Source organism: Sminthopsis crassicaudata, chromosome 3 (assembly GCF_048593235.1).
Source record: "Sminthopsis crassicaudata isolate SCR6 chromosome 3, ASM4859323v1, whole genome shotgun sequence".
Classification (NCBI taxonomy): domain Eukaryota; kingdom Metazoa; phylum Chordata; class Mammalia; order Dasyuromorphia; family Dasyuridae; genus Sminthopsis; species Sminthopsis crassicaudata.
In genome coordinates, this window is record NC_133619.1 from 369,916,433 (window position 1) to 369,938,455 (window position 22,023).

Below are 22,023 nucleotides of genomic sequence, written 5' to 3' on the forward strand. Positions count from 1 at the left end.
GCAAAGCTGGTTTCTCGGTGACAATAAACTTCCCTTTTGCCATTCAAACTTTTTGGGTTCATGAAATCTTTCACACTGAACCTGCATGCCAAGGGAATTTCCACCCCAATTATCAAAACTCTCTGCACTGCCACTAACCACATCAGTCTCAGTTTTCTCCCCTTCAAAATCAGTAAAATAATATAATCTACTTCCCAGGGATGTTGTGAGGATGAAATGAAATAACATTTATACAATTTTTGTTCAGTTTAATGTATTATAAAAAAAAAAAATTCTAGTTGTTACAAGAAACTTTTAAAGAACCATCTTGTCCATTGCAAAATCATATAAAAATGCAACATTAATAGCCTAACTTTTTATAACACTTTAAGGTCTAACCAAAACAGCAAAATAATTGGAAAATACTGCCAACTTCAATCTGTATTCATTTAACTGCACCTAGTAAAATATTAGACATATTGAAATAGAATTTCTTTCTTGAATTCAAAATTTTCACAAATATCTGGGTGGGGAGAGAACATGTCAAAATTATTTGCCTAATTCATCATTCACATCTGTGTTTAGTTATTATTCATTCTGCTTTCCAAGATGCTGATGTTTCTTGCAATCTGTTACACTATAACATTTTTGAGAAAAAAAATAATGATGTAATTCAAAATATTTAAGTAGAATCAATTTGGCTATACTTATCCTTTCTTCAGAAGTAACCAGTATACTATCCTAAAACAATATATAGTAGCAGTGTTTAAGAGCTAGAGAGAGGATATTTCCAAGACATTATTAAATTGGAATTCCCTGCACACTCTCCAAGGGGAAGGATTTGGCAAGGACTATATCTCCAGCTAACTGTTAGTTTATCTCATTACAAGTTAAATGCTGATACAGATTACAGGACATTGAAATCATATAGGCCAGGATAGAAAACTTTATAGGCCAGTAAAGAAAAATGCATGCCTAACTTCCTGTGAATAGTCTTTGGCAAGTCACTAGGGCTTTTTAGCATTTGCCTTCTTCCTATATGGATGGAGAATAGAAATATAACATTCCTCAATTTCCTTCTAATTCTAAAGGCTATAATTTATAAACAAAACCAAGAGTTGGTTTTATGAAAAAGCCAATACAATAGATAAACCTTTGGTAAATATGATCAGAAAAAAGAAAGAGGAAAATCAAATTGTTAGTCATACAAATGAAAAGGGGGATCTTTCCACCAATGAAGAGGAAATTAGATAAATAATAAGGAGTTACTTTGCCCAACTTTATGCCAATAAATTTGATAACTTAAGTGAAATGGATGACTTCCTCCAAAAATATAGGCTTCCTAGATTAACAGAGGAGGAGATAAATTGCTTAAATAGTCCCATTTCAGAAAAAGAAATAGAACAAGCTGTCAATCAACTCCCCAGGAAAAAATTCCCAGGACCAGATGGATTTACATGTGAATTCTACCAAACATTTAAAGAACAATTAGCCCCAATGCTATATAAACTATTTGAAAAAATAAGGGATGAAGGAGTCCTATCAAACTCCTTTTATGACACAGACATGGTACTGATACCTAAACCAGGTCGATCAAAAACTGAGAAAGAAAATTATAGACCAATTTCCTTAATGAATATTGATGGTAAAGTCTTAAATAAGATATTAGCAAAAAGACTTGAGAAAATCATCCCCAGGATAATACACTATGATCAAGAAGGATTTATACCAGGAATGCAGGGCTGGTTTAATATTAGGAAAACTATTAGTATAATTGACCATACTAATAATCAAATTAATAAAAACCATATGATCATCTCAATAGATGCAGAAAAAAGCATTTGATAAAATCCCACATCCATTCCTACTAAAAACGCTTGAGAGTATAGGAATAAATGGACTATTACTTAGAATAATCAGGAGCATATATTTAAGACCGTCAGTAAGCATAATATGCAATAGAAATAAACTGCAACCTCTCCCAGTCAGATCAGGAGTGAAACACAGTTGCCCACTATCACCATTACTATTCAATATAGTACTAGAAACACTAGCCTCGGCAATAAGAGCCGAGAAAGAGATTCAAGGAATTAAAGTAGGAAATGAGGAAATCAAACTATCACTCTTTGCAGATGACATGATAGTATACTTAGATAACCCCAAAGACTCTGCTAAAAAGCTATTAGAAATAATTCAGAATTTCAGCAAAGTGGCAGGATACAAAATAAATCCACATAAATCCTCAGCATTTTTATACATTAACAACACAATCCAAGAGCAAGAGATACAAAGATAAATTCCATTCAAAATAACCTTAGATAGTATAAAATATTTGGGAATATATCTACCAAAAGAAAGTCAGGAATTGTATGAGCAAAATTATGAAACACTTGCCACAAAAATTAAGTCAGATTTAACTAATTGGAAAGACATTCAGTGCTCTTGGATAGGCAGAGCGAATATAATAAAGATGACAATAATTCCTAAACTAATCTATTTATTTAGTGCTATACCAATCAGACTCCCACAAAACTATTTTAATGACCTAGAAAAAATAACAACAAAATTCATATGGAAGAATAAAAGGTCGAGAATTGCAAGGGAACTAATGAAAAAAAAAAAAAAAAAAAACTCAGAGGAAGGTGTTCTAAGTGTACCAGATCTAAAGCTATATTATATAGCAGCAGTCACCAAAACCATTCGGTATTGGCTAAGAAATAGACCAGTAGATCAGTGGAACATATTAGATACAAAGGACAAAAAAGGGTACATCTATAGCAATCTAATCTTTGACAAACCCAAAGATACCAACATTAGGGACAAAAATTCATTATATTTGGAAAAAACTGTTGGGAAAACTGGAAATTAGTATAGCAGAAATTAGATATGGGTCCACACTTAACACCATATACTAAGATAAGATCAAAATGGGTCCATGATTTAGGCATAAAGAATGAGATAATAAATAGATTAGAGAAACAGAAAATAGTCTACCTCTCAGACCTGTGGAGGAGGAAGAAATTTATGACCAGAGGAGAACTAGAGATCATTATTGATCACAAAATAGAAGATTTTGATTACATCAAACTAAAAAGTTTCTGTACAAACAATACTAATGCAAACAAGATGAGAAGGGAAGTAACAAATTGGGAAAATATTTTTAAAAGCAAAGGTTCTGACAAACGTCTCATTTCCAAAATATATAGAGAACTGACCCTAATTTATAAGAAACCAAACCATTCTCCAATTGATAAATGGTCAAAGGATATGAACAGACAATTCTTAGATGATGAAATTTAAACTATTTCCACTTATATGAAAGAGTGTTCCAAATCACTACTGATCAGAGAAATGCAAATTAAGACAACTCTGAGATACCACTACACACCTGTTAGATTGGCTAAGATGACAGGAACAAATAATGATGAATGTTGGAGGGGATGTGGGAAAACTGGGACACTAATACATTGCTTGTGGAGTTGTGAAAGAATCCAGCCATTCTGGAGAGCAATTTGGAACTATGCCCAAAAAGTTATCAAACTGTGCATACCCTTTGACCCAACATTGCTACTACTGGGATTATATCCCAAAGAAATACTAAAGAGAGGAAAGGAACATGTATGTGCCAAAATGTTTGTGGCAGCTCTTTTTGTTGTAGCTAAAAACTGGAAGTGGAATGGATGCCCATCAATTGGAGAATGGTTGGGTAAATTATGGTATATGAAGGTTATGGAATATTATTGCTGTGTAAGAAATGACCAGCAGGAGGAATACAGAGAGGCTTGGAGTGACTTATATCAACTGATGCAGAACCAGAAGATCGCTGTACACTTCAATGCTGTATGAAGAGGTATTCTGATAGAAGTGGATATCTTCAACATAAAGAAGATCCAACTCACTTCCAGTTGATCAATGATGGACAGAAATAACTACACCCAGAGAAGGAACACTGGGAAGTGAATGTAAATTGTTAGCACTACTGTCTATCTACCCAGGTTACTTATACCTTTGGAATCTAATACTTAATGTGCAACAAGAAAATGGTATTTACACACATATATTGTATCTAGGTTATATTGTAATACATGTAAAATGTATGGGATTACCTGTCATCAGGGGGAGGGAATGAAGGGGGGGATAATTTGGAAAAATATATACAAGAGATAATATTATAAAAAAAGATAATTGCATAAATATTTTTACATATATTGAATATTGTAAAGCATATATTGGATTGCTTAGTATCTAGGAGAGAGGGTGGGGGGAGGAGGGGAAAATTTGGAACACAAGGCTATGCAACTGTCAATGTTAAAAAATAATGCATGCATATTTTTTGAAAACAAAAAGTTTAAAAAAAATTCTAAAGGCTATAATCTTACACTGACTAGGAGATTCAGAGTTGGTAGAAATATTGTACTTAATTAGCCATGCTAAAACTAATTTTAAGGAGAGTAAGATTTGCTTAGAATTTGAAAGGAAAAAAGTGAAAGAAAAATGTTTGTTTTCTATTTGATTTGGTTGTTGTCCTTTATTCTCTTAGAGGACCAAAATGATATCACTATATTAAAGTTGAGTTACAATGTCTCAGACTGAGGTTAATCAGACTAATATGAGCTTGATATACTCAATAACAGGCTGAACACAAATAGTGCCTATGAAGAGTGGTTTCTCTAAATTTGCACATCTCACATTTCTTCTGAGCTAATTCAATTCTTCTTTGCTCCTAGAGCATAGCACGTTCTATGGTGAGGCCAGGCCATGCTGGGTGGTCTGTGCCAGTGTCTCCATGTCATACAATACAATGTCATACAATTGCAATGTGCAATAAGTTCTTAAGAAATTATTGGCATCCTTAAATTGAAGTTGATAAACTTTTAAATACATACACACATACATACATATTATATATGTGTATATTATGTATATGTATATAATACACACATGTTACATATATGTATATGGTATATATATATATTTCAATGAAATTATTTTCCTTTCAATCCTATATATTTTATTTTATGAACTTCAAATACTGTTTAATGAAAGGATAAAAAGACTTCATAAAATTACCAAAGAGGCTAATGATACAAATGTTTTGTCTTTTTCAGGGAGAGCCAAAAATATATTTTACCAAAAAAATATATAGTGTCAATAGTTTTACTATTTAAAATTAAGGGGAGGGGAGAGAAATGAACAGGTTATTTGTGTTTGTGGAAGCAAATGGTGAAAGAAGTAGAAATGTTTATTAATTTTTTTAATATGCAAAGATACAGGAGAATTTACCAGTTAAGGAAAATGTATCCAAATTTCTTTGAAGAATTAAATTTTTCTGTTTTTGCTTTTGAAAGACTGGGATAAGTATCATCTTAGATGGTTTTAATTACTTCAAATTTTTCTAGATATTTCATGAGAATATCTCAATTATGAACATGTAGAGGAAGCTCTTGCCAAACAGGAGGAGAGTCAGAATGCTGAATTTATGATATAAATTAGTGCTAAGGAATTTTTTTTCTATTGCCTAAGATTCGATTTTTCTACTATATGCGAGTGGATATTCCAAAGTTAGAATTCATTTGCTTATTTTGACCCAGGACTTGTCATTTTTTAATACCTTTTTTTGAACAAATTATTGTACCAGGGCAAATAGAGATAACATCTGTAATTTATATTCTTAGATAGTAGGTCTGGGCTCTTAGAGGTCAAGTAATATTCCACAATCAGTATGTGGCAAAAATAGTACTTGATCTGAGTTCTTCCTTAACCCAAAGCTGTTGTATCAAGAATTTTCTAAAACCTTGCAACTTAGGGCACAAAGTATGAAGTTCCAAATTGATCCTAGATGTTTTATGTGTGATAATTGATCCTGTCTTGCTGGCCAAAATTTCTAGCCACATGTTAAAAGATAAAATGCATTTGCCTCAGATTCTCAGTTTCTATGTCAGTGGGGCACTACCAAACAATCTTTGCAACAGATGGCAGAATATACTAACAACTGTTGGTCTGTATCACTGATAGAAATCCCTCTTTTATGATCTTTTATTCAATTCACAAGTAGTAATACTGCAAACATCTGTCAGGTATATCATAATCACCATCTGTTTTAACATAAACCTTTTAGTAGGAGAAAAATAAGAAAGAGGAGAAGGAAGAAAACTAAGAGGAGTAGGCTTAGGAATATAATATCTACTTTTGAATAACATTTTCAGGTTTTCAATGCAATTTAGAAATATTACCTTTTTGTTATCTCCATAAGAATCCTGGGAGATGTGTTATGTTCATTTTAACAAATGATGAAACTGAGACAGAGAAGTATTAAATGACTTCCTCAGTCTCCCAGCTAGGAAAGGTCAACATCAGGATTTGAATCCAAGTATTTCTGGTTCCAAGTCCAAAATTCTATGTATTGAGTAACCTAGGTAGCTTTGCTTTCTTGTTATGTTACAGGTATCTTGAAATACATTAAGAATCTATAAGTCTGTCAGTGAAACAAAAACAAACTTCCAGTCTGAGAAATTCTTCTATTTACATCCATTAATGTACTCAGTACATAAGGTTTACAGAGTTGCCTGAGAAACAGAAGCTGGGTGACTTGTCCAGAAGTACTGAGCTAGTCAATATCTGAGACCTTCTTTCAATCCAAATTTTCCTCATTTCAAACCCACATTATACACATTATACCATGTTTTGCTGTTATGAATACATTACTATAAAAATCAGAGGTAGAATCCAAATGTTATTGCTTACCCAACATCATCACTATTAAAATACCTTCTAATTATTCAAATTTACCTTCTATTTACTTAAATGTTGACTTGTCACCCCCATAAAGTATAAGCTACTTGAGAGTAGGGACTAATGCATTTTTTGTATCCTCAGCATATAACTGAATACCTGGCATATTATAGATATTTAATAAATGTTTGTTGATTAAAAGAAAAAATGTTTGATCAGTATATGCTGAACCAATTAAACTACCAATTTCCTTTGCTATCCTTTGGTCTCTACATTTGTCTCAGCTTTTCAGTCAGAATCAAGCATATCTTCCAGCGTATATTCATCATATGATTCAGTTTGGTAAAATAGTAAAATTGAGATGAACTATTTTATTAAATTTATCAAAAAAGAAATATATTTGCTATTTTGGCCAATGTTCAAAGCTCTCTCCCAATATATTTTGTAGCAGCTGTTCACCAAAATAATGTTCAACTCACACTCATAATGTGAATTGTCTCCTTTCAGAATTTAATATAAAGGAAATTAAAAACCTGCATGTGAATTACAGTTTTTAAAACAATACAGATAACTAGAAGGGAACATGTACATACATGAAGGTATGTATTCGTGGAGGTAAAGGAAAATTGAGATAGAAGTGGAATCTTTGATTCAAGAAAGTTGTATTACTTATGCTCAAGAAAATCTACTCTGTAACTCTAAGGAAATTAAACTGAATTTATTCATATGTCTCAAATACTTCTGATTTTTTTTCATATGCAATGGCGTTTCTGGCTATTTTTTCAAGATGATAATATTGACATATTTTCTTGTCTCTTAATTATGAAACATATTATTATGTGTATTTGTCTATGACTCTACCTTCATTAATTCCTCAATCCTTTACTAAAGCATAATGGGGAAGTAAAAATAGGATTATCTCTAGAGTCAGAAAGCTGGGGTTCATTTCCACTATTTCTTGTTATCTATGTAATGTTCATCATGCCATTTGCCATCCCTGGGCTTCAGCTTTATCATCTATAAAATAATATGATTGTATTAGATAGTCTTTTAGGTCCAAGTCTATGCTCTTAAGATAATTACCTAAGTTGTAATAGGTCATAGTTACAGAACATCTTATAATTTGAAGAGATATTCTTCATAATAATCAATCAAATAATTTCTATCTAGTTAAGAGGCATAGTAGGGATTCAAATCTATAAATATTGATTCCAAATTGAGTATTCTCTTATATCAGGGTGACCTGTGATTCAAGTTGTACATGTGTAAAGGATAGATGTGATAGATCTACTCGTGTATAGTTAACAAATATTAATATTAAAAATAAACATATTGTAAAACTTTCATATTGATTGCCATTTAGTCATTGAGTGTTTTGATAAATTACTAAGTAAACTGGAAATTTGTATCCTATTTTTAAAAATCCAATACATCTTATTGGAAAACAACAACAATAACAAGAAGCTTACTTAACAAGATGCTCATCACATTTATTCAAAACTTTGTAAGTTAACACCTATGGTACAATCTAGAGCAAGGCTTCTCAAACTACGGCCCTCGGGCCAGATGCAGCCAGCTGAGGATGTTTATGCAGCCTGCAAGGTTATAGCAAATGGGCTGAGGTACAGAGACAGAGTGTGAACTTTTGTTTTTACTATAGTCTGGCCCTCCAACAGTGTGAGGGATAGTGAACTGGCCTCCTATTTAAAAGTTTTGAGAACCACTGATCTAGAGGGTCATTCATCATCTTCAAAGTTCAGAACTAATTCCTCCTGAATTAATTCAAGTATTTTAGTAGTTTTCAGAATATTATTTTGTACACTGTAATTCAAACTGTTGCTCACTACCAGCTTAAGTTAAAGGAACTATATATTATGCATATTTATGTTGCTATCTGTTTGGGCATCCAACATCATGTTGTAATTTGAAAGAATCATCAATTTAAAAGCTCCAAATTTAAAAGCAAAATTTTAAAAAATTTAATAATAAGCATAAAAGTAGACATTTATATATGTGACTATTATGGTCATAATGTAGACAATGTTAAATATCTGCTTACTGACCTCAAAATTTGGGAGATAAAAACTCTTTTCTGCTATCACATGATTCAGCTCAGAATATCTATTTATACACTTCAACAACTCAACATCATCTGTGATCCAGAATATTGATATTTTAATTTCTAAAATATGGGGCACATAGACAAACCTTTGCATATCATACTTTTATTGCCATAGATTATTTTCTTGAATGACTGATGATATTCCTTCCTCTGGGCCTATGTCAGCACCTAAAATTGATAGGACAAAAATTATCCAGATGTACGACCAAAATATTTTGGTCAAACATTTGGATGCTCCAAAATGCTCCATAATCATCAGAATATCTGCTTTGATTCTTCAATTGATTCATAGTTATAGGTAACATCCATTTGTTTTTAAAATGAAGTTGCAACAAATATAACATTGTCTAGCAGAATGGCAAGTTCATATTATTAATAATCTAAATAAATTTTTGTTATCTGTGAAAAATATCTAGAAAAATTCCACTTTGAAGATATACTTGAACATTCTCTCCTTGCTTTTCTCAACCCATTCCAATGTTATTCATAGTTTACATCCTATTTCAAAAACTATTTTTTTTCCTTGTAGCAACTTAATGAGATAAAAATAATCCTGCATTTGGAGTCAAAGGATCTGAGTTTTGATTTCAGCCCGACCATTATCGTTATCAACTCAGAAAAGCATCTCTGTAGAAAATGATCAGTATTGATTAAATGACATCTAACACAAATTCTTGTTCTAAATATGTGAAATTACCATTCTCTAATGGTTTTAGTCTAAAGAATTTCAAGTGAATTTTTGCAACATCTATATTTTGTCTTCGCCAAATGAGCACTTTGATTTGCGGGAAGCAAAACATGACAATCTCAAGTCAAATTAAGTCAACAAACATTTATTAAACATGAAATATGTGCTAAGATCTCTGTTGGAGAATACAAAACAAAAAGAATTTTCCCTCAAGGAGGCTAAAGTTTAATGTGAAAAGCAATGTGAAGATTTAATATGTTATGCTAATATCATGTGGAGTGTTCAATAAAACACCAATTGAGGGATTATTAAATAAAAATAAATCTACTTAATAAATAGAAGGCCTGCAAACACTTTCATCTGTTCCTGTTCAATGGAAAAATGTTCAGTGTCAGTAGAACAGTGGCCCTTAGCTAGTGATAGCAGTATGATAATCTTGGATAGGACCTGACAAGATAAAATTATAAGACCTTTCATACTAATGCACAAATTAATGTATGCTGTGAAACTATCCCAGAGTGGCAAATTTTATTGGCCACAGGTTCAAATTTTACATAAAGGTCTCCATTAAAGATAACCAAAATATTACATAATTGGTGATGGATTCTTGAAAAAAAAAGTTTCTAAAGTTCCTCTTAAAGGACCAACTATCTTTATAGATATATCAAAACATAATATTTGTGCTGTATATTCTCATGACTTAACTATAAAGAGAGTAGTCAGAACTCTATTCAGGCCACTCAGCAGAATGAATTGTATGCAATCATTCTAGATTTTATTTATCATCCAGGATATGTAAATATAATACCTGTTATGACCTATTCAGTAGGTATGGTACATAGAATTGCCACAGTCCAAATAGAATTTGTAGTTTCCAATATCTATATCAGCTAGCTCTAAGAGCAAGTGAGAAAGTATATAGGTAAGATTTATATCTTGCATGTCTACTCTCAAAGTGGACTTCTAGGTCCTATTTTTGACGGTGATTCCAAGGCAGATAGCCTTCTAACCATGTTGGCCAATACTCCTTTGTTTCAAAAAGCCCAAGAATCTCATTTTAAATATCATCAAGCTGCTTGAGCTTTATGTTTACAATTTGGAATAACAAGAGAGGAAGCTAGGAGCCTTATAAAAGCCTGTATAGCTTCCCTTCCTTTCCATGCTCTATGCTCCTTTAGGAAAAAAACTGTCGTTGTTTGAGACCCAATGAAATTAGGCAAATGGATATGGTCCATTATAAATCTTTTGGTCGTCTGTCTTTTATTCATTTTGTAGTAGACACCTTTCAGGATTCACTTTTGCAATACCAGCAGCAAAAGGGAAAGCTGGAATGGTCACTGAATTCCTTAAATAAGCATTTGCAATTATGGGTGTGCCACAAGCAATAAAAACAGATAATAGACCTACATCTACTTCTAAACATTTTGCACACTTTTGAGTACAGTATAAGATTTTACAAACCACTGCCATACCCTTTAATCCTCAAAGACAGGCAATAGTAAAGAGGAGAAATGGAGCCACTAAGATGCTCCTCCAAAAACATAAGGAAGGGGGAGCCATATGTAACCTTAGAGAACTTCTAAATTTTGCTCTTTATTCTATTAACCTCTTGATTTTTGACAAAGATGTATGGGCTCCGGCAGACAGCTTTTATAACCCACCAGAAGGACAGTGTCCAGTGCAAGTAGCTCCACTATCTTTAGATAATTGCCAGGTGATGTGGAGAGATCCAGAAAGTGGTGAATGGAAGGGAACAGATAGGTTAACTGCTTGGGGGAGTGGGTTTGTTTGTACCTCTACAGATGGAGAAGGAATCAGATGGCTGCCAATGAGCCATATTTGCATTGTACATTTGATAGAGATGGAGCAGACCCTTGAAATGAAGGAGAAGACCCAAGAAACATCGGGTGGTTCTATTGGTGACTGTGACCACCACTGAAAGAGCATGGCAGTTATAGTAATTTACTCATGGATATCAAAAATTGTTAGTGAGACTGATCCAGGACTTCAAAACCCTCAGGAATCATTGGAATCTCTGAGACATAATAAGACTGTTGTAGGACTTGAAAACCCTCAGGAATTATTGGATTCTCTGAGACATGACAAGACTGTTACAAGACTTCAAAATCTTCAGAGATCATTGGATTCCCTGAGAAATGATTAGACTGTTGTAAGATTTCATAAACTACAGGAATCATTGGATTCCCTAACACACAAAAAGACTGTTTCAGGACTTCAAAAACTTGCAGGTATCATTGGATTCCCTGAACATGAAGTAATGGACAATAGATGGGTTTTCGACTATCTCTTGGTTGCTGAAGGAGGCATATGTGTGATTGACACGTACAATCCTTCTAGAACTTCTGGAAGTCTTTTACAATACCATGTTGATTCATATTGCTTGTTATATTACTACTTACATGTATAATTCATGTTTGTTACACCACATTGAGCCTGTACTGGCTGTGGGAAGAGTCATCACTACTGGCCTGTGATTTCTTGCTATGTGCTCGTCTAACACCCCCACATACTGATGGGTTAGTGTTTACCTGTTTCTAGTAAGATCCTTCAGCCCAGAAACCCGCTAACAATATTTGGCTTCAGTCCCCACTTCCCTTTGGTGTTTTTCATCTCTCTCTTCCTGAGAAGTCAGGGAGGGTGTGATCATCTCCTTTTTAGTGCTTTGACTTCCCTTCCTGAGAAGTCACGGAAGGTATGATCACCTCCTTTTTAGTGTTCTCATGTCCCTGAGAAATCAGAGATGGCATGATCACCTGTGTTCTAAAACAAAAGAAAGCAGGAGATGTAAAAAGGGCTGTAACTATGAAAAGGTATACTTCAATCAGACAATTGAGAAGGCCAATTACCTATTTGATATCTGAGAATAACTCTATTAGCAAAAGTTTTGGATAAATGGCTCTTCTCACCATTGGTGCTGGCTCAATATTAGATGTTAAGATAATTGTAGGCAAGGGTTAGCGGGTGGGGTAGACAAGCCAGACTCACTTGGCTTCAGGACCAGGAAGAGAAAGGTAGAGATTCTGGACTCCAGAACTGAGAAGAGATCTTTGACTAAACTCTTGGTAGATTGCCTGCTGCTTTCACTTCTCCACCTAAAGACCAAGGACTTTTAGCTATCCTGACTCTGGCTGATCCTGAGGCCTCCAGAGAGCTAGTTTGGACATAACAGAACAGTATTGTTCTATAAGAAATAATCAACAGGATTATTGCATAAAGTCCTGAAGAGACTTAAATGAACTAATGCGAAATGAAGTCAGTAGGACCAAGAGAATATTGTATACTGTGGCAAAAAAAAAAGTGATGATCAACTCTGATTAACTTGGTTCTTTTCAACAATGAGGTGATTTGATTCAGGCCAATTTCAATGAACTTGCAGTGGAGAAAGTCATGCAGAAAGAAGACTTTGGGGATTGAATTTGGATCATAACATCGTATTTGCACCTTTTGTTGTTGTTTGCTTGTTTTTCTTGCTTTCTAATTTTCTTTTGCAGTATGACAAACATGGAAATATATACAGAATTGCACATATGTGTATATATATATATATATATATACATATTATATATATATATATTATGTAAGCATATATAAGCAAGCTATCCAATATATATATATATATATATATATATATATATATATGTATATGTATTGGATTGCTTGCTTTCTTGAGGAAGAAGGTGAGGTAAAGAAGAGAGAAAAACTTGGAACACAGGTTTTGCAAGGCTGAATGTTGAAAACTTTCTTTACATATGTTTTGAAAATTAAAAGCTATCATTAAAAAGAAAAAAAGAAAAAAAAAGAAAAAAAAAAAAAGAACATTTCTATATAGAGTAAGAAAATCCAGAAGGCAATAATAAAACAACTCAATTAAAATACATTTTAATCTATACAAGATATCCTGTGAATTAAAAAAAAAATTATATATATATATAATATATACATTTAATCTATCAAAACTCACCCAAAATCTTTATCGATGAAATTACAAAATATTCCTTTAAGATGTAAATAACAAGGGAAGTAACTAGTGAAGTTTTTAGTATTAATAAAAAGGTCCTCCCAGAAAAGAAAAATGAGAATATATACAAAGTAAATATATATCAAACTATCAGAGATACTTTGTTGTTTTAAACATAATACTTAATAATTCATTTGCAGAACAATTATTTGTTTGAAAGCAAATATTTTAAAGGTAGGAATTAAAGGAAGATATAAATTCCTGATTTTACCATTTATAATAGAGTATCAAAAAAGTATGTCAATGAGACAAATTAGGCTGGGGAGAATAAGTAAGCTAAGCACAGAAATATAATAATTATTGAAATTGTCTCTAAGAGTCCAGCAATCTGAATTCTCAATGATAAATACATATATATATATTTATTTATTTATTCATGGCTCAGATGCAGAGGGTAGACTGAGATAGGGGCAGAGTTAGGGTTCTGAGAGCAAGAACAGGATTCTGACAGGGTGGGGTGAATCACCAGAGATGGGGATGATAATGGGATGAGGAACTCAGGAGATGGGGAGAGGCATCTTGATAATATGGTATCTGATATTCTGATAGCCTGTGTTGGGAGAGGCATTCTGATATTCTAAAATATAAGATCTTTTATCCTTATCAAATATTCTGATGAAGAGGGAGGGGTGGTTTTGCAGGATTGAGCAAAACAATTATAAACTGAGGCAGAACAATTAGGGAAACTGAGGCAGGACAATTTAGGGAAACTGAGTCAGGATAATTAGAGAAACTGAGTCAGGATAATAAAAGGGAACTGTAGCACAACAATTAGTGTAAAAGGGAGCAGATAATTTGAGAAGGATGCAAAAAGAGAAAAGACCATCAGATAATTACAATTTAAAAATGAATGGATTGATTCAATCAAATCAAATAAAACTGATAATACTTACAAATTATCTTCTTCCATCTTTATCAATTAAATTATAAAGGATAACTTTATAGAAATAGAATAACAGCAATGGTAATCTGGTAGAATAAAATATAAAGCATACAAAAGAAAATAAAAAAGAAAATAGATGAGAAGAGGGACCTCAGAAGTATGTATCAGTTTTCAAATTATAATTCCTCAATCATGTAAACAATTTGATAATGGTTAGAAAATAGATTGTTCAGTAAAATGACTTAAACATAAAACATATAGAAGTTGATAAACTGGTTGGCTAGTATTTGATAAAGGTAAAGATTCTAGCTTTTTGGATAAGGATTCAATATTCCACAACAACAATAACAAAAAATTCCTGGGAAAATTAACAGTCCAATAGAAACTAGGTGTAGAGCAACAATTTCACACCATATAAAAATATAAATTCCAAATGGTTGAAAGATAGGTATAAAAGTTCAAAGCTTAAATTAGAGAGAAAAGGGAGAAATTACTTTTGAGATCTGTGGATTGGATAGAGTTTAAGACTCCACAAGGGATTTAAAAAGTAACAGAAGAAAATAAATTTGCTTATGTACCACTGAATTTTTTTTTGCATAAACATGTTGTAAAAATGATATGATGTATAAAAATAACTTTTGGATTAGAATGGAAACCCTTAATTGAAGAAGAGGGTATTTATATTTATTTTTTAATAAAACATTTAAATTTATAAGGAAAAAAATAATTCCTTTTCAATAAAAATGGTCAAAATGATGTAAACCCTCAAATAGCTTATTCTCAGAATTTGTTAAAATGAGAATCTTAATCAGATCAGTTCTTCCAGACCATTCTATTTTAAAGAATGAAAGGCTTAATCTCTTCTTCAGCTTCTATCATCTCTAATATCTACTAATCTTTGAAATCTGTATTAGCATTGGAATTAATTAATTTCAATAAGGCTTCATTCCTTACCCCTGATGGACTGATATGGGGGAATTTAGGAAACCTGATTAGATCATCTGTTACTGTATGTTTAAAATTTGGGTTGGATTTGTTAAAACTGTGTAACTATTGCTGTATGAGGGATTTTAAAGAAACTTACTGTACTAGTCTGTTATTTAGAGGAATTTTGATTTATTCTTGGGATTTACATGTGGAATGGTTATTTGATAATTCCTTTCCATGAGAAAAAAAGGGAGGAAGAAACTAGTTAGGAAATTGGGAAAACTGATGTATTTTTGTTTGGTACTTCTTCCCTTCTCCCTATCTCATTAGTTCAGATTGAGTTGGAAATCTTTTAAACACTCCTTTTCATTTTTACTCCTTGCTTAAAATTTACTGGACTATGATTTGCTGGTTATGCTTTAACTTTGAAATCCTTTATTCTATTAGAATTGCTCTGGCAGACTCAGTTTTGGGGATTATTTTTTAGAAACAGCCAGAAATCAGACACCTGTCTTGGGACTGGCAGTCTCTCTGATGTTTTTCTCCACTTATGTTATCCCAGTTCCTTAATAAGTATTTCAGCATTCTCAAAGAACCCTGGAGTTTGGTATCAGGCCCTTAAGAGTTGGGGTTACTTGCCTTGGTCTAACTTCATAATCTGCTCAGAAATCTGGATCCTAGTAGCAGCTCCTGTTCTATTGAGAGGGTACAGGTGGAGCTACTCTAGACCCCACTTTTCCCTGAAGACTTGGAGTGCCTTCTTAGGATGAGCATCAGGACTGTCTTGAGCACTGCTACTCCCTATATAAGCAGAGGCTGAGTTAAATGCAGAAATGACCACTGATCTAACTCATAGTAACTCATGGTGCTAAGACCTATCTAGAGGAAGGTAATTAAATGATTTGAATATTCAGAAGAGAGAGTGTATGGAATGTTGTCCACAGTTCTCTTTTATTATCCTGACTTGAATTTCCCTAATTATCCTGCCTCAGTTTCCCTAATTGTTCTGCCTCAGTTTATAATTGATCTGCTCAATCCTGCAACACAACTCCTCCCTCTTAATCAGGAAATGTGATAAGGATAAGAGATCTTATATTTTAGAATATCAGAATGCTTCTTGATATCCCAAGCTATCAGAATATCAGATATTGTCTTATCAAGATGCCTCTCTCCATCTCCGGGGTTCCACCCCCCATTATATCATCCCCATCTCTGGTGGTTTACCCCACACTGTCAGAGTCCCATTCCTGCTCTCAGCACCCTGACTCTGCTCCTACCTTGGTCGATCTCCTTGTGTTTGAGCCACATCTACATATGTCATTGAGAACTCAGATTGTTTGCTGGATTCTTGGAGACAATAGTCTCATTCAGCCCTGGGACCAAATCATGGATCCATTTGGTCCCAGTAAATCTCTCCCTTTCAAATAAAATATTAAATACTCTCTAATTTCTATCTTGTCTCAGTTTCTCCAGCATTACAAAATGAAGATCTCTTACCCTCTTCTCATCTTTCTTTGTACACATTTTCTCTTGGTTATCCCAGCAATTCCCCTGAGTGGAATTACTTTGTCTATACTGTTATTTCCACATTAACATTATAATCCATTCTTTCCCCTATTTCACCAATTTCACCAGTTACCTAATGAACATTTGAAATTGGATATCAGTTTGGAAATCTCAAATTCATCATGTCCAAATTTGAACTCATTATCACCCCTTCCAAAAAAAACAAAAAAAACAAAAAAAAAAAAAAAAAAAAAAGTTAGTGTGCTGGATCACATTTGAAATTTGTCAAGTGAGCCAATTGTTAAGTAATCCAATTGTTAAGTTTTCATTGGTACACTCTACATTTCCCCAACTGCTACTCCCAAACAACCATTTACAAACTTCCTTATTTCTTTTGATGATACTTTTCCAATTGCCCATTTTAGTAAGTACAGTATTATCCTCTATGCCTTACCTTCTCTTACACTCCAAATCCAATTAGTTGGAAAATCATGATATCTTTCTCTTTACATCATGTTTTACATCCAATCCTTCCTTTCCACTGACATAGCTACAAAATTAATGAACATCCTCTTCATTTCTAATTTATTTCTGCTAAAATGTCCTTGGTTTCCCTGAATCATCTCACATCACTCTATCACCCATATTGTTGATGAAGTAAAATGTAGATATGACCCTCTTCAGTAATATTTTCAAATTAATCTAGGATAAAATATAATTTCCTCTGTTTAGATTTTAAATTCCTTAATATGCTCATCTAAACCTATCTTTTAGGACAGTTAAATATTAACTTTAAACTCTCATATTCCGTAATCCAGTGAAACTTACCTTGTCTTTATTCTTTATTAATATTAATTAATTAACAACACTCCATCTCTCATGTCCAGAATGCATTTTCTCCTTACCTTAGTTTTCTTTCATTATGATTCATTCCAAAACCATCATGAAGTCTTCCTAATCTTTATCAACTGTTAGTTTCCCTCTGATAATAAACTTTATTTTTAAATACTTTGTATTTATTTACTTGATATTTTATTTTCTATATTTTAAATTCATTTTAATAAATGTCTTGCCTCTAAGATTATAATATAAACTCTTTGGGAATAGAAATTATTTCATTCTTGTATTTTATGAACATTTAACATAGTGTCTGATACAGAGTAGGTCTATAATTAAACTTACTGAATAATTCTTTCTCCCAGGATGTTAGGTAGAGCTGAAGAAACTCATGAATCAAAATTATTTCATTCAGAAATAATTTATGGTAATAAAAGCCAGATAATTCCTCACTGCTTTTAAACAATGCTTCTTTTCCATTCCTTCATTTCTTGTTTAATTCCATGGAATGACTTGTTTAAATATATGTCTCTTCTGAAGTCTGCAACCAAAACACTTTTACAACTTTAAGACAGTAGATAACTCAGGCCTTTCTTTCAATAATATAGGAGGACTTTTCTACTTCTTTGGAAAGTTAATTCCTCTTATCTGCACCTACCATTTCATCTCTTCCTCTGAAAACTATTCTTCACAGAGATGCCAGATTTATCTTCCTTAATACCTGGAACTTCTTAAAATACTTTTAATGCCTTTGTATTTCCCAGTTTTAAGTGTTCAAAACTTTGCTTGTGGTTTTCAAGGCCATCCACAATTTCATATTTACATGTCTTTTCAGAGTTATACTGTTTCCATTAATGTATGCTAAAATCAGAAAAAAAAACCTGACATTCAATTTTCTTTTATATTTCCTAGATGTTATTGCATAGGTACATTTATCAAATGCAGTACTGAAACCATGCTGAACTTTCTATCTCATGCTACATTTTCTTTCAATATAAATTATTAAAGTAAAATTACATGTTAAACATAATGAAAATGATGTTGGTCACAAATATTTAATGTGTTAAAACTCAAGTGTATAGCAAAGAGGAAGTTATAAACTCAAATCCCTCATCCAATATTTACTACATGACCAGGAACTTGATCTCTATGAGCCTCATATTATTTTCTTGATAGGTTATATTACATGTAGATGGATAGTTAAAACTATAGTTACAGATAGAATTTTCCATGATGTATATATACTTTTTATCTAGCTATACATCTTTTAAGCTGGACACACACACAAATACACACATGAATGCATGTATATATGTGTGTGTATATATATATATGTGTGTGTGTGCATGTATATAATATATAATTGTATATACATATATGTATCTATGAGTATATATCTATATCTATCAATATCTATATACCATAGCCCATTTGTTAATTAATCTAATAACCTTAGATAGTTATGCTGAATTCATAAAGGCTAAGTAAGTTTTTCTTGGCCACAAAGTTATAAAGACAGATGCATATAATACATGCATATAAAATATGTATTTGTAAGTACACATACACATATCATAATCCGCTTATTATTAATTATGTAAGTCCTAGAAAGTTACAAAATTACCTCAAGCTCATAGAAAGGTGATTTGTTCCTGGTCATAGAGCCATATAATCATACGGTATATATAAGCATATGCATACATGGACATATATCCATATATTAATGTTGTTTGTCCTTCATTTTCAAACAGAACCAGTGACATCATGGAGTGATGTCTTGACTGATGCTTGAATTGACAGAGTTGAAGAAAGTCATCAAAGTCCAGTGGCAAGAAAAAAATCAAGATCACTGGCAATGGGCTAGGACAGCGAATAACCTCAATTTCGTATATATATATATATATGTGTGTGTGTGTGTGTGTGTAAAGGGCTAGAACTCAGCAATGCACTTGGATAATGAACCTCGTGAGACTAATTGCCAATTGGACGGTTCCCTATTAACTTGTTTGAAGGTTGACCCTCCCCAGCTGTTCTGTGCTGACTTGATTGGTGGGACAAAGAGGGGGAAGTGACTTGTGTGGGAGGAGTAAGAAAAACCTGGGTGGTGGAACTCACACTCACTTGCACTCGTGACCTGGCGTTGGAGGTGAAGGTAAAGATCCAGAATAAAGACATTTAGTGGTCCTGACTCCTGCTGATTTCTGGAAAGATAGAGTTCCAGCATTTGGCGTCCAACGTGGGGCTGGCACCCTACTTCCACCGAAGTCCTCCTGTGACCAGGAGATTAAGTGAGTATTCTAATAGAAATAAGGAACTTACTTTGTTAAGGACTAAATCAGCAATCTCTAGTAACTGAGATGGGGCAGATGTTAGGTAAATCCTGGGCCTCAGCTGACCCTGCTCCAACCCCAGCCCCTGCCCCATCTAGCAATGCTATAGAGGATATAATTAAGATAATTGATGAGAAAAGTTTACTTGTTCCCATCACACAAATGAATAATCTCTTACACTCATTGATTCGCACGTCCCCTTGGTTCTTAAATGAAGAAAAACTACGTATAGATAAATGGAAGCTAGTGGGACATGAAATGAAAGAATTTTACTCAAAAAATGGGCTTTGTCAAATTTTCCCAGAGGTATTTTATCTATACAACTTGATTCTATTAGACTTAAGCTATCCAGAAGAGTTTAGAAGAAGGAAGAGTTCTAAAAAGGCACAGAGAAGGAAGCATGAGGAACAAAAGATAGAAGATAGGCAAACTCAGGACATTGCCAGAGGGCAAGGGGATTTGAATGAGGAATCTGAGTGTGTAGACTCTGATTGTCTGGAAGAAATTTCAACCCCACCTAGAGAGCAGATTATTGATCAGCCCACATCCACTCCACCTTCAGGGATGGAGGGAGGAGGAGTAGTGGGAGGGGCGGTGACATCATCAGCACCCCCCCTCCCACACAGAGCCCCCCCCCCCCCAACAACTGCCCACTCCTGTAACTAGATTAGAAAGAGGGCTTATTGAAGCAATTGAAAATGGAAAAGAAGTAGATAATGATTTCAAACTTCAAATTTTTCCCGTGATTCAACAGTATAATTCTGCAGGTCAAGAGAGTAGAAGATATGCTCCTTTTAATATAGATGTCCTTAAAAACCTGAAAAAATCTTGCACTGTCTTTGGGGCTACATCAGATTATGTTAAGATGTTAATACACAATTTGGCTTATGAAACCTTAACCCCTAGTGACTGGAAAGTCATTGCAAAAGTGTGCTTAGAACCTGGACAAAATTTGTTGTGGTTTTCTGAATTTACTGAGCTCTGTAGGATTCAAGCCCAACAAAATAGTCAAAGTGCAGCTAATACTTCCATCACCTATGACCTACTAATAGGTGTAGGTTCTTATTGCAGACGCTTCTGTACAGATTAATTACTCCATAACAGCATTTGAGCAAATTTCTGCTGCTGCTATCAAAGCATGGGCTTCTCTCCCCAGTAAAAACTACAAGGGTGAGACCTACACAAAAACTGTACAGGGACCAAATGAACCTTTTGCTGATTTTGTGGCACGTTTGCAGACAGCTGTCATACAGACTAATGGTGAAAATGAAGTAACAGACACTTTGGTGAGGCAACTTGCTAGAGACAATGCCAATGAGGTTTGTAGAAGGATTATACTAGGACTACATAGGGATGCTCCTTTAGAGGAGATCATAAGACGCTGTGCCACAATGGGCACAAATACCTTTTATAGCCAGGCTATGATGCAGACTTCCCAAGATCCCAACATGGAGAGACAGGATCCCTTTTGGCAAGGGGTTTCCAGAGAGACTCGTCAATGCTTTCAATGCAGTAAAGTAGGCCATTTGAAAGCTCAATGTTGGCATAGAGACAGAGTGAGAAGACAGGCTGGGAGAACAAGACCCAAAACCCCATGTCCAAAATGCAACAGAGGACTCCATTGGGCCTCAGAGTGTAGACTGATTCAGGAAAACGGGATGAGGGGCCCAGCTCCAGGGCCCCAGGCAAAAAACACTTGGGGCATGATGGCAGCCGATGCCACACCCAGAGAGTGCCTCCAAGTCCAATACCCAGACATGACCAATCAGCCAGGAAGCCATCTGAGGGGAGAAAGGGATTACACAATCAGTCAGCCAGGAAGCAACATGATGGGAGAAAGGGACTACAATTAGGGAGGATAGAGTTGTATGCAGCTGGGACAATTGAGATATCCCCTGGAGAGGTGAAATCTGTTCCTCTCCAACCTATGGATCCTTTGCCTCCAGGCACAGTAGGCTTGACCATTTCACCTCCTGAGAG

General features: G+C 33.9%; 1 protein-coding gene across 1 annotated transcript in view; it reads right to left on the minus strand.

Annotated features, from left to right (window-relative positions):
- The window catches only part of DPP10 (dipeptidyl peptidase like 10), an 887,847-nt gene that overhangs the window by 546,973 nt on the left and 318,851 nt on the right, over positions 1-22,023 (minus strand).